The sequence below is a fragment of the Talpa occidentalis genome, unplaced genomic scaffold (assembly GCF_014898055.3).
Source record: "Talpa occidentalis isolate TD23 unplaced genomic scaffold, MPIMG_talOcc4v2.1 talOcc4.2, whole genome shotgun sequence".
Taxonomy (NCBI): Eukaryota; Metazoa; Chordata; class Mammalia; order Eulipotyphla; family Talpidae; genus Talpa; species Talpa occidentalis.
Genome location: NW_023602073.1, coordinates 99787355 through 99814543, shown reverse-complemented (window position 1 = coordinate 99814543; position 27189 = coordinate 99787355). Strand labels below are relative to the sequence as shown.

The 27189-nt window shown below is 30.8% G+C and overlaps 1 long non-coding RNA gene across 3 annotated transcripts in view; it reads right to left on the bottom strand.

The window, feature by feature from the left end:
• The window catches only part of LOC119253389 (uncharacterized), a 264080-nt gene that overhangs the window by 23472 nt on the left and 213419 nt on the right, over positions 1-27189 (bottom strand). The window lies entirely within an intron of this gene.

Here is a 27189-nt window from a genome sequence, read left to right as displayed (position 1 = left end):
TTGGGGGTGATTAGCAATGCTTTGTTACTTAAGATTAAAAAAAAAAAAATCCAGGCTTCCTGATGAATTTGCAATAAACATGTTTTCACTGTTCGATGTATATTTTCTTATTCTTAGCAAAATAGTTACCAAATTTGAGGTTACAACTTCCTATTTTTCTCTTAATGCAGTCTCAGGTTTGATTATATGATAATACCATGTGTTCTATCTGATTTAACTATAATGATTCTGGCACAAGTTTGAGAAATTGCAAAAAGTATAATTATTTAGTTTGGAAGAAAGTACAAAAATGACTAAAGCAATTAATATCAGAAAACTACAGAAACACTGAATTCTTTATTGCCTATTGTTTTCGAGTAATAGAAAACTAAACAAGCTATATTTAGTTATTTAGTATAGTAATTTGACTATGCTGTATGAGTTTTTTGTTTTTATTTTCAGTAACAATGTATAATAACTATCAGACATATGTGAGATTTTCAGACTTGGTTAATGCTCAATAAATACTGCCTCCTTTTATTAAACATGCTTCTATGCAATCTTCTCCTAATTGGTATTAAAATCCAATGTGAGGGCCTCCCCGGTGGCGCAGCGGTTGAGCGCTGGGTTGCGAAGCTGCCCGCAGCCTCTGCAGCGCCGGTTCGATCCCCGGCTGCTCCCCGGCCACCGGAGGAGGATCCCACATGGTGTGCAGACCTCTCCTGCCACCCGCTGCTCCCCTCAGCAGTGTACTTCGGTCCTTCTGCCTGCTCTGCTCCCCGCTCTGGCTCTGGTGAATTCTCTCACCCTCCCGCGCTTCTGACTGTACCCAGTGCATGTATAAACAAAAAAACAAAATAAAATAAATAAATAAAAAAAAACATGCTTCTAAAAAAAAAAAAAAAAAAAAAAAAAAAGAAAGTTCTAATCACACAGCCCAGTGATCCTCACCCTTTAAAAAAAAAAAAAAAAAAAAAAAAAAAAAAAAATCCAATGTGAAAAGTAAAATACAATATTTTAATAGTATATTAATGTGCAATTCATTGTGATAAAACAGATTTTTGTTGTTCCACTTGCCATTAGTACTTATGTTTCTTTCTTGGTTCTCCCTTTCATTTTTCTAATGCAGTATTTATCTTTTGCTTATGGATTTCTTAAAACTTTTATAGAATAAGATTATAAAACCCATGGTTTACATAAATGGCAAACGTTTGCCATTTGTTTATGATGTCTTTTTTTTTTTTTACTTTGGGATAGTTAAATTTTTATATAGCCAACTCTATCAATATTTCCTTTGCTGAAATAGTAAGACCATCCCAAGCTCAGGGTTGGACATACACATTTCTTGTGCATTTAAAAAGCTATTTTCTGGCTTTATTTCTTCCATCTATCTGATATTTATTTTCAGAGAAGGTAAAAAGTAAGAATCATACTCATTTTTCTAATAGGTAAATTATTTGATGATAATGTCATATTTATCCTATAAAACTAAAACTAAACTGCACTTGATGTAATTTAAACTTATTGCAAATAAAATTATAAATTCCTAACTGTCTAAAAGGAAATGCATGCAATAAAAGTTTATTTTAGTACTATTCTAAGCCTTTATTAAAATTCTGAATAAAGAAATCCAAAATTTATATTTTAAATACACTGTATGAATGTTTTAATGTGAAAATAATACTATTCTGGAAATTGATAAGAAAAATGGCATTTATAGAAATAACTTCCTAGAAAATAAAATGAATTCACTGAGGAAAGAATATAGACAGATCAACAGAACAAAATAGAGAACTCTAAAATAGACCTACACAAACCCATTGAACTAAACTTTGACAAAGATGGCAATATAATCAATAAAGAATATTCTTATAAAAAACAACTGGGGCTGAAATAAATGACTATCATTGTATAGAAAATAAATCATTTTGCTAAGTGAATGAAGCCATTATGAAAAAGTTCTGTACTGTGCAATTCCAACTACACAACATTTTGGAAAAGGCAAAACCATGGAAATAAGTAAAAATGTCAGTAGTTATCAGGTACTTTGAGTGTTTGGAGGAAATGAATGGGCAGAGCACAGTGGTATTTTAATATAGTGAAAATAATGTGTAAGGAGCTATAACAATGAATACATGTCATTATTTTTTGTCCAAACTCATATAATGTACCACATTAAAATTGAACTGTAATATAATCTATGGGCTTTAGTTAATTTTTATTTTATCCATATAGATTTATCAATTGCAATAAATATACTATGCTTGTAGAGGCTGCAGATAATGAAAGAGGATTTGAACTTGTGGAGACAGTGAGTACCTCCCTCTCAATTGTAATGTAACCTTAAAACTATTCTTAAAATGTAGACTTTATATATAAGGGGAAAAAAATGAATCCAGACACAGATCTTACATCTTACACAAAAATAAATTCAAAATGTATGATAGACCAAAATGTAAAAGGCAAAACTATAAAATTCCTAGAAGATAACATAGGATAAAATCTATATGACTTATAGAATTCTATAATGAATTTTTAAAAACAACAACAAAGGCATGATCCATGGGAGAAATAAAAGACAAGTTGGACTTCATTTAAACTAAGAAATTCTCTACAAAGACATTATCAAGAGAAGGAGAACATAAGTCACAGATTGGCAGAAAATAGTGGCAAATTACATATTTGATAAAGAACTTTTATCCAAAATATACAAAGAACATTTAAAACTTCATAAGAAAGTGAAAAACCTAATTTAAAAATGGGGGAAAGATCTGAATAGACACTTCATAAAAGATTATATACGAATGACAAATAAACATATAAAAATGTTCAATTTCATATGGCATTGGGGAATTAAAATTTAATTGCAATGCAATACCACTGCACACTTGTTAGAATGGCTATAATTTAAAACACTGACAACAGGAAATGCTGATAGGGTGTGGGCAAAAGGAAGTCACATTCATTGCTGGTAAGAATGCAAAATGGTATAACTATTTTGGAAGCTATTTTCTTCCAACATTAAATGCATTCTTTTCACAGTATTCAGCAATTGTGTTTCTTAATATCTACTCATATGAGTGGAAAGTATGTCAATACCAAACCTTGCACAAGAATATTTATAACAGCTCTATTTGTACTACCCAAAACATGGAAGAGGCCAACATGTGCTTCAGTATGTGAATTGGTAAAGTAACTAGTACTGCCAAACACTGGAATATTATTTAGCTCTAAAGAGAAAGTCTAAGATTAATACTTGTACTCAAATGGTGTATCAATGTGTTAGAGTATTACTTTCAAATAATAGAAATTTAACCATTCTTTGTAGTGTGAAAGGTATACTAATTTGTATGTATAGCATATTGTGTTATGAGCAAAATGTTTCCTTACAGAGGAAAAGGAAACATTAGATGATATGTAGAAAATAACAATTTATAAGTTTCATAAAGATAATTGGAAAAATAAGGTGATTTCCCTATACTTTGTTTCTTTAAATACTTTGATATTTGTAGGGATGCCTGATGTGTTGATGCATCTTAAGACTGACAAGTAATTGCCCTACAGTGGGAGTATATCCAATTTCCTATTTTTTTTTCCATATGCATTAACCTGTACTCATTATTCATACACAACTCTATTAATCTTAGTAGAACAAGAACACCTGTGTCATATACCCTAAAAAAAAAGAAACATTTTGTATCATTTTTCTTATACAAGAATGATTGCATTTACTAAGCACAGTATAAAAATACCCTTGTCAGGGTTCATGCCTCAGCCAAAAGTCCTGTCTACCAGCTCAGTTGCCCAGTGCACTTGTATGTAAGTTGTCCTTAATAAACTTTAAGTGTGATTAATGGACATGAATTCTTTGTTCTTTAGACTCAAATTACCTTCTTTACTTGGAAAATTTATTTGTTGTCAAAGTCCTACACTCTTTTGTTTAATGCAGAGGCTCAATTTTTAGAAGACGCTTCCATTATCTTTATATAATCTACCAGGAATATTATAATAAGAGAAAACCCTGTATAGTTTCAAGTACTAAACTAACAGGATCAGAGAACTCCTATATAATCAAGGTTTAATAGTATAACATAATCATTATTACATTTGATAGGATGGAGAAAGAAAAGCCACAAGAGAAATATATATTTAGATCCAGAAAATCTCACAGTAAAAAGATGGGCCTTAAAATAAAAACTCAACTGAGGAGCATTCCATTCTATTCAGTACCAGTCTACTGCAAAAAAAAAAAAAAAAGGCTTAAAAAATAAAAATAATTTCAATTTATGTGATTGTACTACAGAGAAAAATTATCCATGTGTCTAAATAATGATATTAAAATAAATGGAAAGCAAAAGTTATCATGGACAGCAACTTAAAAATATCATTATTTATGTAAACATTTATAACTATACCTGAGAAAATGTGTCATGGAATTCTTTTTTGAAAAAGATGTAAAGGGGCCTCCCTGGTGGTGCAAGGGTTAAGATGCAACCTATGAAGCTATCCACAGCCTCTGCAGGACGAGTTCGATCCCTGGCCAAGGAGCTGCCCACATGGCGCAGCAGACCTCTCCTGACTCGCCTGCTGCTCCCCTCAGCAGTATATTTCAGTACATCTGCCTGTTCTGCTCCCCACTCTGTCTCTGGTGAATTCTCTCACCTCCCCCACCTCTGGCCTGTACCCCAGTTCTTGTATGCATATATAAATAAATCTTTAAATAAAAAAGATGTAAAATATAACATTAAAATGCCATTGATACTGTCTTTTATTTGTAAATACTACACATAGTTATATAAAGAGGTTATGAGTAGGTCTGGAGTGTTTTGTTTTTTAGAAACTTCAGGAAATTAAAATTTAAACTCAGTATATCACCATTAGATCTTCATGAAGATCTTGAGATTTCATAACTGTAGCATGTTCATGAATATATTAAATTTGTACTTGTATACTTTTTTGAAATATCCAATCTAGTACACATATACATATATAATCCCACATTGCTAAAATCCAATTAAGTTAGAAAGGGCTGGATTTATTTTTTTTAACTAATTTATTTTTAACTGAGGTATACAACTGAGGTATCCCCATCAGGTATACAACCATAGTGCATCTACTACCAGCTCTCCCAGACTCCACAACCACAGACCATTATGCCTCCCTCCCTCACTGTTGTTTCTCTTCCTCCACTTCCTCCAACCTTGGTGTCTCAATTCTGTAGTCAGCTATAAGTGTTACCAAAAGAATTGTAATTTATCTTTAATTCCATCCTGTTGCTATCGTTATAGTTGATTTATTTCTTAATTTCAGTCATTGTGCCTGAAATCCAAAAATACCAATATATTACTTATAACAAGTAATACATTACTTATCACAACATGAATACTTGTTAGGGGTCTCAATTATAAAGATAGCAACAGTCTGGAATCTAAGGCAAAATTACAATTCTTCTGGTAACATCGATCAACTGTAGGAATGATAGCAAGGAGATACTTGTGTTAAATAGAGGAACCCAGATATTTCAACTGAGCATGTAGAGTATAGAGCAAGATGGTTTCTTTTCCAAAATAATTAACCATTGAATTTTACTTACAAAACATGTCTGTAACACATAAAAGTCACATGACTGGCAATATGTTTTAATTGACATCTAAAGATCTGAAGTGAATTGAGATACCTCAAGAAGAAACTTAACCTTTTAGTTGTAACTAATATATTAATGTAACTAGAGCACTAAAGCCAATTGGAATGAAAATGCATATTATCTACAATCAAATTGAATAATCTTAAAAATAGACCAAAGGGATAAAAAAAGCAGTTCACTTAGAAACAATATACATTAAAATCACAGATTTGTCTTTTTTCTTGCTTTAGCAAAAATCCATGGCAAAAAAAAATAGAATAAATTCAAAGTAAGAAAGAAAATAATCTTGAGCTTCAAAAGTTTTTCAGCCAAAACATTTTTTTAAATGGAGAAATTTCTGTGAGACCATATGTAGATACGACAGACTACTTTTTCTCTCCACTTCAAACACATAGATATTCTAGTTAAAATTTAGCTACAAAGTGTTTGAATACAGAGTTAAAAATTGGTAAATTTCTAGGGTCTAGAAATAAAGTGTTAAAAGACATTCTTTAGGATTTTCTTACACTAAGAGGATGTCTTGTGAGGAAGACATTGTCATTTGTTGCTATCTTGGAAATGACATCTGTAAGGCATACAGCATTAGAAGATAAAGTGTTTCTCTTTGGAGAAAAGGGCAGATAGGTTTATTGTCTTGGAATATAAAGAGAGTGACTTTTTGAGAAAATGGTAGGCATGTTTATTGCTCATTATAAAAATTCAGGATCCCTGAGGTCATAGTTCTTCTACAATATACCCACTGATTGTTCAGGTTTCACCTGGACCTCTTTGCTTTTTCTTCTGTGATTTGAATCTTGGTAAAGCAGCATTAGAAAATGATAGGCAGCTTACTACTACTGTTGTGAACAATAACATTCTTCACCTGTGACCCAGTTGTCATGCATCTTCTGTCAGCTTCCATGGCGGACTAACTTACTAATTACTTGCAAGGTAGGTAAATCTCTAGTCTTTCTTAATTTTTGGTAGAGGGAACTCATGATCTGGGCAATCATTGTGAAAATTAGTGCTCTTGAAGCCCAGAGAAATATTATATTCGGATTCCTTAGAAGTTAGAGGTTGGAGTAATGAATTCACAAAGTCCAGATTTCAAATGAATTCATACATTTATACAAATAAAAAACTATAATATATGTTTTCTTTTTTTTTTTTGGACACAGAAAAGCTAGACTTTCTATGGAGCTTTTAAAAAAAATTTATTTACACATATAAGAACTGGGGTGTAGACCAGAGGTGTGGGGGTGAGAGGAATCACCAGAGACAGAGTGGAGAGCAGAACACGAGGATCTACTGAGATACAATGATGAGGGGAGCAGCGTGGGAGACAGGAGAGGTCTGATGCGCCATGTGGGTTAGCTCCCTTGCTGAGGATCGAACTCGTGCTGCAGTGGTTCTGGAGATAGCTTGATAGCGCTGTGTCTTTAACCCCTTGCGCCACCAGGGAGGTCCCTGTATGGGGCTTTGAATGGAGGAAAAACACCTCTATTAGGTATTAGAAGACCCATGCCTGCACCATGCATGGATATATGGACAGCCTTTCCTAGTCTGCATGATATTGTAATATTGGGCATGAGTATCATAAAATATAAAATATCTGGGGAAAAAATGAAAACAAAATTACTCTCTAGAGACATCATCTCATCTCAGGAATATATTGGAATTTCATGAAATAATGATTTCCCACTGAGAATGAGGTAAACAAAAAAAGTAAAAGTGTGAAAAGAAATTGTTCACCATTAGCAGCAGGTTGCAGATGAGCTAAACAAGAGTTTTACAACCCCAAGATTAAGAGACTAAATAAATAATATTCAAAATTAATATAATTATGAAATATTAGGAGCACAGATATAAAAAATGACATATACATATTGACTGAAAGGGACTACAGTGAAATTCCAAACAAAATTAATCAGTATGAGAAAACATCAACACATGGATTAATTGGAGTACTAGATATTGCAGATGATTGGTGAACTGAAAAATTCAAAGAAATTGTACAAAATGCAGTTTAGATAAAAATCAAAAGGAGTTCACAGCAGGGTGGAGTGAAAAGACCCAACATACATTTAATAGTTCATTTGTTTATTCAATAAAAATTCATTCTCATGTTGTCTAACAGTACTGAATAAAATGTTTATTCATCATGTCTGTTAACCTTAGAAATAATAAAGTGAACTGCAAATATTAAATGGGAAGGAATAAAAGATTTATTGAGAGGAGTAATTATATATTAACCATATGCATACATACATATGGCAGAGAATAAAAATAAATATTTTTGAGACTTTTCCAACATTCTGATCATGAGTAGCAAAAAGAAGCAATAAAATGAAAAATTGTTATTTGCCTTTTAGAAAATTTAATCAATAGACCTATAGGTCTTGATTTTTGACTATTAAAGGAAAATAGTACACATTAAACATCAGTTCCAATTTCCAGAATCTAGTTGCAATATATATACATTTCTTTCAAGTTTTATGTGTTTCTACTGAACTAGTCATACTGCAATGACCCTACTGTAACTGTGTTCTTTCCCTTTCATGACATAACAGCTGTAAGTAGAGAAAACAGCTACTTCCAGAATGTTGAAGTTGAACAGACCTTCAGAAAACTGTATTTCAAGCCCAGAAGTTTACATTTGAAAGAACTAGGTATCTGAGAGCTTGAATTATTTTCCCAAGGTCATATATCTAATTAGAAGCTGAATTGGTTACCTTCAAAAATCAGTTACTTTCAAAAATCACTGGAGTTGAAACACAGTCCTTTATGCACAGCCCGAAGGAAATGAAATATTTATGCCAGTAAGGAAAATGTTAGAATATTTTTACCTCACTATATATTTTAAATTTTCATCTCCTTTTGCTCTTTTACAAATTTTTAAAATATTTCATGATGTTGTTCACAAATTGAGTAAGAATGAATGTTTAAGATAATCTCTGTTAAGTCTTTATGGAAAAGAACATAATTCTCATAATCAGTAGCCTAACTCATTTCTTAAATGGAGATATTGCTGTTTACCTCCAATAATTTTTGCAGGGATTAAATGACAGTGTATAACTATGTGTCTGGCATCTACAACCCACGATTCTGTTTATTTCCTCTCATTGTATGCTCAAATTCCTCTGCCAACTGCTGCTTATTGAAACAGCTATTTATTTGACATCTCTTCACAGAAATTCTATGTGTTCCTGGTGGAGTGAACCATGTATTCTATTCCTCTAGCCACCCTTTACTTATAGCTTGCACCATTTTCATAGTATTTCTCTTTCCTTCACTATTATATTTGATTATGTCTGTGTCCTTTTTGAGAACAATTGTTCCTGAAGTGTATCTTATGTAGAACTCAGTCTTGTATACTAAATGAGCTCACAGTTTTTAGTAAAAATATATTTGTTCATTAAGTTAAAATAAATATTGTCTACATATTTTATATAGCTAACTAGCTAGAATCTGTAGCTTTGTGTAGGTTTAGCTTTGCTTTTTTTTTTTCCTTAATATATAACTAAAATACATGTCTTTGTATCGTCAAAGCATTGTCATACTTGACAAAGAAGTTTGTTAATAATTCTTGTATGTTTACACTGAATTGAGACTTCAAGTTTGTATCTATATTATCAAAATATATTGTTCAATTTGTATACTTTGTATAAAGTTTTATTTGTGTCTATAATTTCTTTCAAAGCATCAGATTTATTTTCAATAGCATAGCCAATATATTGTTTGTGAATTAAAATTCAGTTGTAGGCAAATTCTGGGTATAACATATATAACATTTCTAAAAAACTAGAATAAAACCTAAGAAAAGGGCCTCCCCTGGTGGCGCAGCGGTTGAGCGCTGGACTGAGAAGCTGCCCGCAGCCTCTGCAGTGCTGGTTCCATCGCCGGTTGAGGGCGAGGGTCCCACATGGCGTGACAGACCTCTCCTGCTGCGCCCACTGCTCCCCTCAGCAGTGTATTTCGTCTGTCTGCCTGTTCTGTTCTCCGCTCCCGCTCTGGCTCTGGTGAATTCTCTCATCCTCCTGCACTTCTGACTGTACCCAGTGCTTGTATAAATAAATTAATTAATTTTTTAAAAAAAAACTAAGAAAATAAGGACAAAATTACCCTTTGTATCATATGCAATAATGAATGTGATCATACCTTTTGATATTAATAAGGAAAAGTATCCATATGACATGCTATATATTAAAAAATAAATTCTCACTTGACTATATAAGGGGATTAAAGACAGGTGATGTTATTTTAATTTTAGTTCACTGACATTCAGAAATGTAGTTAACATCCAAAACTGTAAGGCGGAGAATAGAGGCTTTAAATTTAAAACCTAAATGTGAAAATATTTTAGTTAAATATAGGAAAATATGAAGAAGCATTAGACCTGACCTCAATATCTAGTAACTCTAATGTATAATTTGGTATTTGTTAACTTAGATGAAAGATATATTTCTTCAAATTATACCCGATTCTATACTTACTTATTACAAGTCATGTGTTACTACTTGAGTGTGTGTGTGTGTGTATGTATATATATATATATATATATATATATATATATATATATAGGTTTTTAATAAGAAAGTTAATGATGTCTATTATTTGTGTTAACTATTATAGAGTTGTGACTTTATCTCCTCAGTCTGTTTAATGCAGGTGTTTTGAAATGACTTATTCCAGATAAATCATGACTCTGTCTTTTTAATTTATCCTTAAAGTACAAAATGCATTTATCTGCAATTGTAAATGGGCATTTAAATTAATATGTGAGACAAATTTGATATAAATCGACAAAAGTATATTTAAGAATAATTTAGGAGGCTGCCTAGGGAGTGGGGAAAAGATGATGGTAGAGTGAATATGTTAGGTTCATTTCCTCTGCATACTCACAGTTAGATTGCAGCAGAGCAAAAATCATAAACTCCTAAGAGAAAAGCAGATGATTACATTACATTCTAGGAATAACATCCAGAGGGGGGATATTTGAGTGAGCAGTGGAACAGAACAGGCAGCCCGCTCAGGTGGGCAGAGTGAACCCTGGTGGTCCAAAGAGTCATGTAAGCTGCAAAGTGGAACTGAAAAGGCCCTTACGCAGCAACCCATCATAGAACTAAAAGTCTCTAGGACAGTACCCAGAAGCAGAACTCTGAAGACATCAACATGTGAAAATGCCTGATGGTGGAACTCACTACACAAGATTCCCCACTGACATCAGTGCAGCCTCAATAAGCTTTGGGAAGAGCCTTATATCCAAGCTCTACAGAGAACTTATATAGCACAACAAAAACAAAACAAAACAAAAATCCAAAACTAGGCAGGGGAGCTAAATAGGTACTTCCCTATAAAAGACATACAGATAGCCACAGGCACATGAAAAGTGTTCATCTTCAGTTATCTTCAGGAAAAGCAACCCAAAACCACAGTGAGATACCACCTCACACCTGTGAGAATTGATCATGTCAAAAACACATTAAACAATAAGCACAGGTGAGGATGTGGAGAAAAAGGAACTCACACACTGTTGGTGGGAATATAAAGTGTTCCAGCCCAAATAAAATAAAATAAGGGATTTCTCAAGATATAACGAAGGATCTGCCATGTGACCCAGCAATTTCATTCCTAGTTATCCACCCAAAGACAGAAAAAAAAAAAAAAAAAAAAAAAACACTAATTTGAAAGGAGTTCATTGCAGCATAATTTACATTAGCCTTGTTATGGGAACAAACTATATGACCAAAGACAGATGAGAGTATCAGGAAGATGTGGTTTATATACACAGTGGGATGCTACTCAGGTATTTACAGACTTGAGGCTACCAGAAGCAGAGGGGAAGGGTAAAGGGTGAGAACAAAATGTGGAGGGAGCACAATAAACTATGGGGATAGACTGTGGATGCTTTAATGGTGGGTGTTGTGTAGGAACAACACCTGAAGGGAGAGATCCTATACCTCTAAAACACACTGTTGTAAAACAATGTTAGCTCAATAAAAATGTTTGATAAAATAAATTTCATATAAAAAGTAATAAGATAGAGTAAATAGAATTAAGATTAATTTTCTTACCAAATTTCTTATTTTCCTGAATATTGGCAAAATTTACTTTCGTGCACAGTAGTTTTAAAAATACTAAAAACAGCTGATTTGAGCATTCTTTTTTTTTTTTAAGAATAAGGAGTTGAAAAATAAAAACTGTAGCATCTGGAAGGTGTCAAATGAGAAAAACAGAATTTCCTATTTTAAAAAAAAAACTTAGGTTTAAATATCTTTATATTATATACTAGTATAGCCCTCATAAACTAATTTTAAAATTAGTGTCATATAGATTTGTTCTAATATATATGTTTTACAGAATATTTATGTATACCCTCTATTGTTCTTCCAGATTTTCTTTGACTAATCACTTTTTAAAGTTTACTTATTAAAGTAACATTGTATTATAACATTACATGAGTTTCACACATCTTTGAAAATCAACATGTGTATATACAACATTAAGTTTACTACTGAAAGTGCAATTTTATCCTTCACTATAGAACTGTCCCCTTTAAATTCTAATTATAGAATTAAATCTACATTATGGTTAAATGTCCTGTTGAGGGGAACACATCAGACTAATTCTGGACAAGATGAGGATATTTGTGAAGGTTTATTTGGCAAATATCCTCAGGGGTAATAATTCTGGTTTATAAGTTGTATCCACAACACTCCATTAATAAAGGACTAGAGAGTGTTGGATATGATAAACATGTAGAGAAATTAAAAAAATAGTTTTCTTCTAACTTAAAAATTCTATGACAATAGATTTTTGTCTTAATAAAAATGATAGTGTTAATAAAAATGTTATATTTATGATATATGTAGAAGTACTTACAAATAGTAGAAGAGGAAAAGTAGATGCACATTACTATATTTTCTACAATGCTCTTAAGGTTTGAGACAATTATTTTATGGTATACTATGTGTTAAAGATGTATATTGGAAAGGTCCAAGCAACATAATATATATGTGCTTATATATCTATATATCTATATATTACATATATCTATTTTGTGAATCAATATTGAGGCTAAAATGGAATACTAAAGCTAGTCAAATTTTCCAAAAGAAGATAGCAAACAATCAAAATGCAATAAAGCACAACTGAAACAATTATGTTAAAAATAGTAAGATGATATACTTAAATTCAAATGTATTGATAATTACATATTATGTAAATTGTCTAAATGCTCTTGTAAAAAAGTTTTCTACCCTGAAAGTATTAAGTGGATTAAAAGCATATGTATTTTCAACAGAGATACATTAATTTTAAAGTTATAAGCAAAATGTAAAAAGATGAAAGAGAAGTATTAATAGATCAAAGAGACTTTTGAGTGAAGAATACTACCAAAGATAAAAAAGTAATATCAAAAAAGGTTAAATAATCAAGAATATAAAGCATCCATAATATATCTAATAGCAATGCTTCACAGTACATGAAACAAAAATCACAGACCTGAAAAGAGAAATAAACAAAGGTAATATTAGAGTTCAAAATGTCAGTATTCCTCCTTAATGAATATACTTGAACATGGTATCAACCAACTTAATGAATTTATTTTTTTATTTTTATTTTTTTTGTGGGACCCTCGCCAGTGGCCAGGGATCAAACTGGCGCTGCAGAGGCTGTGGGCAGCCTCGCAACACAGCATTCAACCGCTGCGCCACCAGGGGAGGCCTTAATGAATTTATATTTTAAAACACTATATGCAATAAAGGTAGAATGCAATTTTTGTTCTTATTGTTAATGGTTACCTAGCTAAGTCAGTCCATGTTCGGTTCATAAAGCAAAGTTTATTAAGTATAAAAGACTTGATATACAGAGTATGTTATTGTATATTAGAAATATATTAAAAATCAAGAACAGATATTTGTCTGAAAAAATCCCAAGTCATTAGAAATGAGATGCTCTTGAAATTATGTATGAATCAAAGATGAGAGCAGATTAAATATTATGAGAGATTAATATATACAATGTATCAGAATAAGGAAAAAAATGTTATATTTTTGCAGATTATAGTAGTGTCAATAAAATTGAAAGAATCTAACAAAACTATTCTAAATAATGAATAAAATAGCAAGGACTCAAAATATATGTCAATATAAAAAGCAATCATACTTCTACATTCTAGTAATAAAAATCTGAATGTGAATTTAAGAAGACAACATATTTTACAATAACACCAAAAATATGAAGTAAGGACAAATCTGACAACTATGAGCAAGATATGTATTTTGAAAACAAAATATTCATGAATTTGAAGAATCGATATTCTTTACATATTATTTCCCCAGACATGCCTATAGATTTAATGCAACTGGAATTGTATTTTCAGAAATATTTTTATGTTTTTCCCAAGAAATAGAGATGACTCAGAATGCACATGGAAATTCAATGGTTTTATGGTAATCAAAAAAAAATTGAAAATGCAGAAAAAACTTGGAGAATTTATTTTCTCAAGTGTTACTATAAAATCATTGGAATCAAGATAATGTGAAATGGATGTTAGGATAAACATATATACCAGTGAAACAAAATGAAGATCCCATAAATAGACTTGCACATATAAGGTTAACTGAGTTTCTGTGAGAATGTATGATTAAATTAAGAGGGAAAAGATTATTTTTTCCTATAGATAGTGCAAATCCAACACTGGAGGTAAATACCTTAACTCTTACTTCTAACCATAGACAAAAAATTAATTCAAAATACAGCATACAACTAAATGTAAAAGCTCCTATCATTTAACATATGGAAAAAAACACAAAGGAGATATTTTTGTGAACTGGGTGAAGGCAATTATTTCTTTCACAAGGTCCCAAAGAATACTAATTATAGAAAAAACAATTGGGTTAAAAAATAAAACAGTAGCAAATTATTAACACACATAAAATACCACTTACAGGATAAATATTTACAGGATATATAGTAATACATACAAAATATATTTTTAAATGCCAGGCAAAAAAAGTACAGCTGGACAAAAGACACCAAAACCAAGCACAACATGAAATTATGGAACAGGCACAACTAGTCTATATTACTACAAAATTGTTACTGTTGACCGGATCAGAGATTGGGAGAAATGAGGAAATGAGACAGCAAATTTGCATGAAGCAATTTTTTGCGGTTATAGAAATAACTATTCTATATTGTGGCTGTTGTGGTATGCTTTTCCTCAGATCATCAAATTGTACAGTTCAAATTTATACATTTTATTTACATAAAATGTAAATAAAGTTCACTAAAGTTGAATTAAAGAAATGGGATCCACACTGGGATGTTCATGTTGCTGCAGATTGCCAGAGGGGAAAAAGATCTTTCCTGATTTCAGATTGAGCTTCTAACAATTTTAAAATTACTTTTAATTTATACAATTATATAAAAAATGAGAGTTCTATCATATAATGTGAACAATCAAGACATTCAATGTTATTTAATTTACACAGTTTAGCATTTATACATAAAAATGGAGAAATAAATGTCATTCGATTGAACATTCATTTATTGATAATGAATGACAGAAGTAAATACTTGAAATTAGGCTATACAATATGATTTAGAAATTCTTGCTCATGTATACATAAGAGCTTGATTTCCTCTTACTTAAGTTTTCTTAAATAATAGCATTTGTTTTCTCTAAAATAAAAACAAAATCATCTTATTAGAAAGGCATTATCATTAGGCAACAGACTCTAGGTTATCACAATCAAAATGAATCAGTCACTATTTAGCTGGGGTGCCAGAGCCAGTGCCATAGAAGAGGGAGATTTTTATCTAGACTATGCTACAGTGAAATTTCAAAAGCTTGTAATTAGAAGTTAACTTTTACATCACATTAACGGGAAAGTTTCAAAATTAAATAGGATAATATAGTATCTCTTCTAACAGTCTAAAGAATAAAATCTTATTTCAAAGGAAATGGAATAATCTAATATTTGTTGAAATTTACCAATCATATTATTTGATGAAATTAAATGTTTTTTTTTCCCCCTTCCCACTAGAAATTTAATTCTGTAGCACACTACTGTCATGGTTTATTTAGTCTTTATTTGGCAATATAGTCAAATGATAAAAGGAAGGAAAGATATCTACATCATAGAGTTTGGTTTTTAGTTGTATTTAATGTTGTCTTGCACATATTATTCCAACCTGCATAACCTTTGTCAAAAGACCTAAGTGGCATGCTCCACAGATGGAAGACCTCGGCCCACCTACAGCTATGTATATCTGGTTTGTCAGTTTGTTCTTGTTAGCTTGCCAGATCCACATTTTTGCAGGGGTGGTTGTAGGCGGGTGGTAACACACAGATGTTAGACTTAAAACACAGAGTGCAATCCAAAGAATGTGAATAAACACACTTCAACTCCAGGGATAGGAATACAAATAATAGGGACTGAAAAAAAGTTTACTGTTTGTGTAGTATAAACTTCTCAAAATAGCTAAAAGAACATTTAACTAATTTTTAGTCAAATTCAGTTATTCAGACACTAGGCAACTTATTCTATTTTGGAAAAGAGAATTATGAAAACATTTGTTTAGGGATGTTTATAACAAGGCTTATACTTAAATTTGCATGATGAGTGGTCACATGCAATCCCAAAGTTTTCTATTACAAATTGCATAGAAGGATAATTTAACAAATACTGTATGTGATATTAACAGCCCTTCATCACAATTACAGACTTATGTTAATCTACAGTTGCGTTTATTTGCTTACTGATAGAAAATAGTAAGAAAATTGAGCCCCATATTAACAAATGTTGTCCAAAATATTTTCATATATGTAAAGTAAAAGTACTTTCCTTTTTTCAAGATTTATTTTTTATTTACTTATGCATACAAGAATGAGGGCATAGGAAAGAGGTACAGGGGTGAGATAATTTCCCAGAGACAGAGTGGGGAGTAGAACAGGTGGATCTACTGAAATAGACTGCTGAGGGGAACCCCAGGCAAAACAGGAGAGATCTGCTGTGCCACATGGATTAACCTGCTGGCAGGAGTTGTAACTCATGCTGTGGTGGCTGGCAATAGCTTGATAGTGCTGAGACTTTAACCCCCTCCACAACCAGGTAGGCCCTGAAAGTACTTTCAATAAATAAAAGTGATCATAAGGTGTTTCAGTTTAACCCCACATCATAGAATCCTGAGTACAATGCCTATCTGGACTTCTCAGATTATTCTCCCAAAAGAAAAGTAGGGAATGCACTCTGATATCATCTTCCCAAAACTAAAATCTCATTGAAGACCATCTGTTTTGAGCTTCATTACATAGGCAACTTCATGACTTTCAAATGTGACGCTATGACCCATATTTCACAGAATGGTTAAATATAACCCACTTTAGTATATTTGCAATTAAAAACATTCCACATTCCACTGATCTACAAAAAATTATTGAATCCACTTATTGTTGTAGTACTTTGACTACTGATTCCATCATCTCTCCTAAGTTTATATTGAACGCCTCTTCCTACCTAGTTTTATTTTTCGTGAATAAACAGTCATGCCCTATTGTCTAATAAAGAAATTCTTATCCTAATTTTTGTTGGCCTGCAAAAGTATTTCACCCATAATTTTTTAAGGAAAATGCAAATCAAAACCACAATTAGATGCCAGATCACGTCTGTGAGAATACCTCACATCAAAAAAAAAAAAAAAATAACAAATGTTGGCAAAAATGTGGAGAAAAAGAAATCCTCACATACTGTTGGAGGACATTATGGACATCTGGACATTACACCCAGACATTATGGAATACACTATGGAGATTTCTTAAAACATTAAGAATAGATATATTAATTCCACTCCTAGGAACTACACAAAAAATGACAAAAACGTGTTCAAAGGGATATATGCATGCCTATTGTTCATTATAGCACTATTTACAACAACCAAGTTATAAAAACAAATGAATGGATTAAGAAGACTGTGTGGGTATGCATGTGTCTGTACATAAAACACACAGACATATGGACACAATGGAATATTACTCAGCTCCAAAAAACAAAAAAGATAAACTCTTAACATTTGTAACAGTATGGATGCAACAGAAGTTGAAAGCAAAGGGATATGGGGGCCCAATGGACCGTGGTGAAAGACTATGTGCGCCTCACTGGTGGGTATGCTAGTATTTGCTTGAAGAGATGTAAAACTATGCCTCTGATCATATGCAATATTGTAAATCAATATTGCCTAAATTAAAAAAACTAAATAAAACAAAAATTAAAAAAAAATATTAATAGAAAGCAATATGCCATGCAAACAGAAAAAAAGATGACTGGAGCAACTATAATAAAAAATAAGTTCAAAATAACTTGTTTTTCTTTCTTTTTTATACTGAGGAATTTTAATTTAGCTGAATGGTGAAGAATGGAAGTTTGTAACTAAGGAGGATTTGGCTACACTTCTCTCACTCTCACATCAGAGTTATATCTTCTGTCTACTATCTCCACCATCATAACTCTTGTTAGAAAATCCAAAGAATGTATAGACACTATTTAAAAAAAAATGACAATGATTTTGTGAGTATAAGTAACTGTGGATATAGTAAATCAGATAACATGTGGGGACAAACAGGATTATAAAAGAAAATATACAGGGGAAGAGAAATATTGTTAATTTGTCTGGTGCCAAACCGAACAAATACTATTGAACTTAAAGAGACAAAATAAGATAAGATGTAATTTTCACAAAGATGTATGTTTCTGAATTTGCTTAATTGCTTTTTTCCTCCTTTTAATTCTATTTTAATATATGTATCTTTATTGATAAAAGATGCAATAATATATCGTGTGCAAAGTAAGTTTTGAGGACGGGGAGGGGAGATAGGTTTGGGGTAACTTGATGAAGTTCAGTGGTAGAATAAAACAAAACAATACAAAAAATCCTTTTTTATCATAGATACAGGAATACTTGAAAACTATATGTATATAATATATATGTATATATGCAATACTTCTATTATTTATATGTATATAAATTTATATGTATATAAATTTTACCTCTCTTTTTAAATAGTACCTGCAATTTCTTGTTCTTACTTTGTTTTTAATAACTGTTCTATCCAGCAGCTGCCTTCCCTGTAAGCTTCGCACCAGCCACCATTGAAATTGCATATGTTTAAGCGTAATGTTTTCACAGCTGCAAGCAAGAATTTTAAATAGCAAAGGTGTACTGAAGCCATCCTCAGCAATTAATAAATACAATGCTAAATATATTTGCACTTGGATTTCTTTTACTCTGAACATACCAAAGCACTTTGCAAATAAACATATGCTATTAACCTAATTTTTTACAGATGGAGGAAAATCCACTTGATTTAGGTTTAGGTTAGGTAAAGTGACTGTCCTAGATTGCCCATCAAATTAGATGAAAGGCTTTGAATAGTGCCTCTGCTTTGCTTTGTGAAAATCCACCACATATTATGTCATTTGAACTTTAGATGAGCACAACTTAATTAACTTTGCACATCATTATTTTTGGAATAAAGTTTGCTATGAAAATTGTGCTATTTCTGCATTTTCATTAATTTTATTTCCATATAAAAGTGAGCATTATCTTTCAGCGAGATTTTTACAGGGAAAGTCTAAAATAAAAACAACTAGATGTTGACTGATGTGTCTAATCAGGGGTCCTGCTAGCAAAACCCACTGGAGCAAAGGAGGGGTACTAGTGAACATATGGAAAGCAATCACTGCACCCTGTATGGCTTTCAAGGATGGATGGCAGGAATAGGCTAAGAGAAATTCTGCATGTTTGTTCAAGAGATGCGTCCCTTGTTAGCTACCAAACTCTCCTTGTCAATATAAGGGAATTAATATTTAAATATAACATCACAAATTCAAAACCAATGACCAAAGGTTAATTTGTCCACAGGTTAATTAACTATGCTCCACATAAATAGTCTATAAATTCTGAAGAAACAAGAATTTATGTGACATAACTATATCATAGGTCTTTTTACTTGCTTTTCTTTTTTATTGACATATTGTTTTCTAACATTACATGTTTCTGGAGTGCATAATTGAAAATTCATATGTAGTTATGCTATATTATGCTCACCAGGAAATAATTTTTTTCATTATTTAAAATACTACAAAAATAATTAATTCAGTACCTTATTCTTCATGAATAGAGATGCTGTTTGGTTTGGAGATTTTGATTCTAAGGCTACCTATTGGGACATTTTCTCACCACTCTTTGCCAAGTGAATATGAAAACGTTAAATGAAAATACAGTATCTGATAAAACTAGATTTGTTGATATTTATGTATTTAAAGTCATAAATCTATTTTGTTATGGTATCTTAAATCATTTTTTTTCATTAAAATCAATATCCAAAGTTATAAAATTTAGAATAGTCTTACTGAAACATAGCTGTTTCCTATTAAGACAATGCAAAGAATGTTGTTCAACATATTTTTGAAAGATAATTTATTTTTAATTGAGATATCATTGGTTTAAAATACTGTTTGTAATTCCGAGGTATAGAGTCATTCCTTTTCAGAAGTAAAGAAGAACTGAAACACAAGTAAGGTGATATATCTTTGCAAGCAGAATTTTTCTGCGCCTAAGTAAATTTTCAAAATAAATTAATAATATTTTAAAAAAGGGACCATTAATTTATACTATCAACATTTATATTATATTATCTATATCTTATTAGTAAAATCAAATGTAAAGTTTTTGAAAGGAGGAACTATGTGTAAAAGTAAACTATAAAGTAAGATAATATCAATGATTACTGAAAAGTAAACACAGTTGGGGGAGAGCTAGCAAAGAACTTAAATTCTGCTATAAATGGAGGTTGTTCAATCTTATTCTGACGAGAAAAAGAACCTAAAGGATATGATTTGTACAGTCAAATATAAAAGCAAAAGTATAAGCTTTATAAAAGAAGACTAAGGATATGAGAGATATAAAATTTTGAACACGATGGAAAAATATAGCTATGTATAGCTTATAAAAATAAAATAAGTGGGTTAAAATATCCTATTAATAAATGTTTCCTAAATTTTGAAGAACATAATATATATAGCCTATAATGTAGAAATAACGTGTAATACAAAAAAAAAGATAGAAGCGATATTAAAACAAAAGGTATAGCAAATAAATTTCAAATAAATGTAAATGAAAAGGTTTCTATATACATATAACAATTATACAAAAGAGTGTACTACAATTAACATTAAATTATCCTGTGTCAAAGCGTACTATTTATAATTAAAATGTAATTATAAGGAAATATTTTGCAATCAAAGCCATAAAACTATCCAGTGCAAAACTTGCTATTTGATACAAACATACATTGAAATAAAAACTATATTTCAATTTTATGTTCTTCTAAATCTTGAGCAGTTCTGCTGGACAGAACATATGCAAAGACAAAGTACATTCAATGCTATAAATATAGTTAGCAGTTTAAATCACATATTTATCCATGTGAAATAAAAACATATTCACAAATGATCTCTAAAATCAATTGTAAAGAAGCTTTTTCACAAAAAAGTTAATTATTCATTATAAAAGTGTTGAATAGAGTGAAATAGCCATACAATGAAATGCTTTCAGCAATTAAAAGAAGTGAACAATTGTTATATGCAATTAAAGGTTGAATCTCACAAAAATCATGCTGTGCTTACACAAAGACTCTAAACCCTCTGATTCTATTAGCATGAATCTCCAGATCAGGCAAAATTAACTGGGGTAATAGATATTGCAGGAATGTCTGCCTGTTTGGTAGTAAGTTTACTGAAAAGGAACATGAAAATTATCACAAAAAGATTTTTTCAATGCAGGGTTGCCATATACCTCAAATCTGTAAATATGTATTATCTGTGATGTGCAATAAAGTGAAGTGTAATAAAATGAAATATTCCTCTATAATTTTATTTTCACATATCTTGCTTTCAGAGAGCTCACAACCTTATTAGCAAAATAATCTTGTGTATCACTGATACTATAAATTGTATCTTATCAAGTAATTTCAAGTAGATATAAATGCAGTAATTATTTATATTAATATTCTTATCTGTATTTCAAATTATTACAATTCAGGGTGGAGCTTTTGAATAATTCTCTAATTTTATAGAGACATAAATGTTAACACAAAGGATTGAGTCATTAATTAAAAACAGTATCGAATGCTGACTTTTAAAATTTGCTATCAAATTCTATAGTATAAATTAAATTATTTTGAGGTTAACAACTGAATTCATATTACAGTTTAGAAAAGTTCTCTTACACAAAAATTCCCACAAAAGTTCTCATTGTGCTTGTTATATAAATTAAAAAGACTTGTTCTGTCTGCAAAATATTACTTTACATTTTCTTTCTTGTCTAATAGTTCTTAATAACTATTCACTGGTTCCAGAGTTTTTATCCTAATTGAGAAAATGTGAAATGAAGTGATTCAGCCACTTGGGTTGTACAACCACACCATCCGGAGCTTGGGAAATGGAAGCTCTTTCCAGGATTTTCCTTTTCCATCTTCTGAGAAAACCAGTATAAGTAGGGTGAGTTTGTGGGAAATTATTTGAAATGAACAAGTAGATGACACCTTTCTTTCCACTAACCCACTGAACATGCATTTCTTATTTAGAAAGGTAAGTTATAACCCCTCTGTGAAGACAATTTTAGGCAAGGGTATTCAGCAGCCTATGAGAAATGCAGTTCTCTGGCAGAGTAGATATAAGAACATTTTTAACTTATTGGGGTAAGGGGGAAGTAGGTAATATGATTTTCTTTCTTCCTGTGAATCTTATTCTCTATTATGAATACACATGGGGATTTTATGAAACAGAATTACTAGTGCCTATCTACAGTCAGGAAGCATTTGAATTCTGTTAGGTAATTCACTTAAAAATATTGATTGATTGGTTGATTGATTTGTTGGATTAATGAAAATGTTTTCCAGGCATTGGGGCTATAATTCTGAATGTATATTTTAGCAAAGAAAATATCTTCTTTGCTTTCTGGGGATTTTATCTTGTGAAAATGATCTATATTTAATCAAACCTGGAAAAGAAGTGAAACGATTTTTCAATATGGATGTAATGAAAGGGAATTTGAAAACAACTTCATAAATTTATTGTATGCAGAAGAAATCATGGAAATGTTGGGAGACCTTGAATTAAACTCAAAATATCTAATGGGCTCCCATTACCAATCTAAGGTAAAAACACAAGAAGATGTAAATAAATCATAAAATATAAGATAAAACGTACAATAAAATTACAAGAAGACAAAAGTAGCTACAAAATTTAAAAAAAAAATGGTTCTTTACAAAGGTATAAATTGGTGGTTTAATATTAAGTGCATTTATTCTATGACATGCAATAGTAATTAATACTTAAAATATAATTGTGTGCCTAAATTCCTTGTTTTAAAACTATTTCAATCTAACAATATTTTGATTTTAGAATTTAATTAATATATGTAGCAAGGCACTTTTCTAAGTGCCTAAAATTGTTAATACATTTAAAACTCATTGCAACTTTATAAAGTAAGTTATAATATATTTTCACTTTCAGCTAAGGAAACTGAAGAAGGAATGTTAAGGAACTTTGCAAAGATCAGAGTTATTATGTAGCAATTCTGGGATTTGAATCAAAGCTGTACTGAGTCCATGTTTGTTAAAAGAGTTAATAGCATTATAAATTCCTATCTATCCATTGCCCAGATACCTATCTATCCATTGTCCTATTTTGTTTCAACTATATGTTCTCCACATATTTACTTTTAAGTTTATAAAGGAGTAAATTAAAGTAATTCCCTAAAGCATACTTTCATGTGTTAATACTTATAATGTATTTCTAACAGACTTTTTTGTATCTAACCTTAATTTAATACAACTGATAATTCCTTAATATTAACTAATACATAGTTGATATTTTTGTCACCAATTATTTCACATTGCTTTTGCTGTTAATTCATGTGAATCAAGATTTTAAAAAGATTTTTAAAAAAGGGCCTCCCTGGTAGCTCAGGCGGTTGAGTGCAGCGCTGTGAGGCTGTCTGCAGCCTCTGCAGTGCCAGTTCAATCCCCGCCAGCCTCCGAGCAACCCACATGGCAAGCAGACCTCTCCTGTCTCACTCGCTGCTCCCCTCAGCAGTGTATTTCATCAGTCTGCCTGTTCTGTTCCCGACTCTGTCTCTGGTGAGTCCTCTCACCCTCCCACGTATCTGGCCTGTACCCTGGTTCAGGCCATAAATCTTAAAAAAAAAAAAAAAGATGAAAAAAAAAATTCCACCCATTTTATTTAGTTGACATGTATGTTCATGTATTAGCTGAATGAATGAACTTATTTGTAAATTAAAATTTCTTTCCTTCATGTTTGGGAAAATGTGCAATATGTAGTGTTATATTAGAGGATAGAAGGTTGTTCAACCTAAGTTTCAGGAAACTTTGCTTTACATAATAGGAATTACATTTACCCATTGGTCTGGAGGGAGACATTATTGTACTGAACATTAAACAATGTCTGCATTTTGCACTTGAGGGAGATACTATTTCTATCTTCCAAGGAGATCATCTATATAAATGTCATAAAAAATGTACTCTGGAACAAAAGAGCCAACCATCTGTGCCTTACTCATAAGACATTCAGTGACATGAGAGATCTGAGAATAACTGTCACCCAACAATATCCACTCCTCATTTCTACATTGTGGGATTAAGGTGAATTTTCAAGTAAATATGCCTGTTCATCAACCACTTTGATTAACCTACAGATGTTATTTGAAAATCATGAAGAACTAGTATTCACAGTATATAAAGTACTTGTATAAGTCAACAATAAAGAGAAAACACACAGTTGCAGATATTTCCCCTATAGAACCCATAAAAAGGTCAAAAAGCCCAGTAAAAGATGTTCAAATATCAAATCATGAATGAAATACAAATCAAAATTATAGTGAAATACTACTTTATATCCATGAGAAATTCTTTAATCGTTAAGATGAAACAATCATTTGTGAGGATACTACTAAATTATAGTAATCATATATTGCTAAAGGGGATGTGAAATAATGAAGCTACTTGGAAAATATTTTAATATTTCCTCAAAAATTTAAACATGGTGTTATCACTTGACACAGAAATTCCACTTTTAGGTAATATCCCAGAGAATGGAAAACTTATGGTTACACAACAACTTATACACAAGTGTTCAAAGAAGCATTTTGAATAGTAGCAATAGTTAAAAAGTTAAACAACTCAAATCCCTATCTACCTATAAATGAATATCCTTGGTTTATTCATACAATGTACAATTATTTAAGCAAAAAATAAGGAATAAAACACTGCTAGATGCTACAAAATGATTGAACCTTGAAACACAGTAAGTGAAAGGAGCCAGATACAAAGGGTTATACTTTGTATGATGACAGTTAAATGCAATTCCCAGGATAGACAAACTCAGAAACTAGATTCATTATTTTTGAGTGCTTAGGGAAGGTGAAAAATGAGAGTGATTTTCTTTAAACAAATGCATATTTCTTAAAAATGATAAAATGTAGTAGTGATGGTTGCACTACTTTGCAAATTTACTAAAACTATTGAATTATACACTTCAAAAGGATGAATATTGAGGTGTATAAATACATCTTAACAAATTAATTAACATTCTAAGTCATTAAATGTTTTCTTAAGTAAAAAATTTAGTGACCTTAATCCACATAACATGATATGTCATAATTAATTTCTCAGTTTTGCAATAGAATGTAAATTCAAACCAATTAAGTTTCTAGCAAATAACATAAAATAATACTTTTATGACCATGGGGCTAGACAATAATATCTTTAAAAGACACAAAAATGCATCACTCATAAAGTAAAACATTGATAGGTTATATTGCATTCATATTAATACTTTTAAATCAAAAAGAATTATTAATTAGTGAAATATCTAACTATAAGAGAAATCATCATATATTGTATTGACATAAAAATTTCTATCCAGAATAAAGATTGCTTGATGTAATTTGCAAAAACAAATAATAAGACAAGCAATTATCAAAACATCATATCCAAAAATTAAAAAAAGTAAATGTATAATTACATATTTCACATGATAATGAAATGCAAATTAAAACTGCAATAAGATGACATTTCCCATCAACCCTAGAACATTAAAAGAAAACAAACTAAATATTGGCCATATTAAGGACTATAAAATGTGGTACAATTTAAACTCTTAAATACTATATATTGCATATATTGGTAGTACTATATATACTATATATTATATATATACTATATATACTATATATAGTAGTACTATATTGCATATATTGGTATATATTGCATATATTGGTAGTACTAATTCTATATATAGCATATATTAGTAGTACACATTTAGAAAGTGGTAGCAGTTGGTAATGGGGCACATCAGAGACCAAAAAACTTGGTAATTCCATTCATGCTTTATACATATGTACACATTTTCACTCATACATATATATATGTGCCCCAGATGATATGCATAAAAAAGATCATAGCAGTATTATTCAAAATTACCCCAATTTGGAAACAATCTATTATTAATAATAAGTGGATAAACAGATTATTGTATAATTATACAATGGAGTATAAGTGTTTTCTATAGTATAGTTATATTTTGTGCTCTCTTTAATGATTTTATAACTGTGCTTATTTTGGCAAAAGAAAGAGACTTTTTTTTTCCAGCTATCTTCTGATGAGATCACTTACCTTAAGCATTTTTATACCTGGTTAAGAATACAGTTGAAGTTAAATATTAGAGACTATTACATAGATGTGTATATGCATAATTTTACCACTGTTATATTAATTTCACACTATAATTTACAGATTAAGATGATAGAAAATAAAATTACTTTTAAGGCACCAATATTCCAATGGTAGTTTACAAGTCACCTTTTTTTTTTAATATCTACTGAGCATATTAACCAGTGATAACAAAAATATTTACATTCAGTTCATGAAATCACTTTCAAAATAGACTTGAAAATGAGGATTATTGCTTGAATCTCATTCTGCATTTACTGTATAATGAATGCTATAATTAACGGAAGTTAGAAATAGTGTGTTTCCCCAATAAATCAAATAGTGGGCACATTAAATTTTGTAAATTCAAGCACTATATTGTCAAGTATACTTTATTTATATAGAAATTATGAGAGAAATATATTGTTCAATATGAATTATAAAGGAAAAGTCTACAATTCAAAATGAATGTCATAATCCTATAATATGTAATGAATGATTCGTTGTCTGGATGAAACAGGCAATAACCTACACCTGCCAAATAACTGAATATTATTGTCTTTGTTTCCTTTCAAATTTATTAATGTATAGCAAATACACTATTATTATCAGTAATTAATTTTTAAAATACTTTGATAAAATTAGTTTTTTAAAAATTATTTAGTAAACTTGGGCTTTGATAACAAGTCTCATATCTGATCTAAATCTTTTTATCAGATTGAGATATTTTGATCAATTTAGAAATGATGCTATCAAAATGAACACTTGAAGCAAACTTTTGTTACATTCA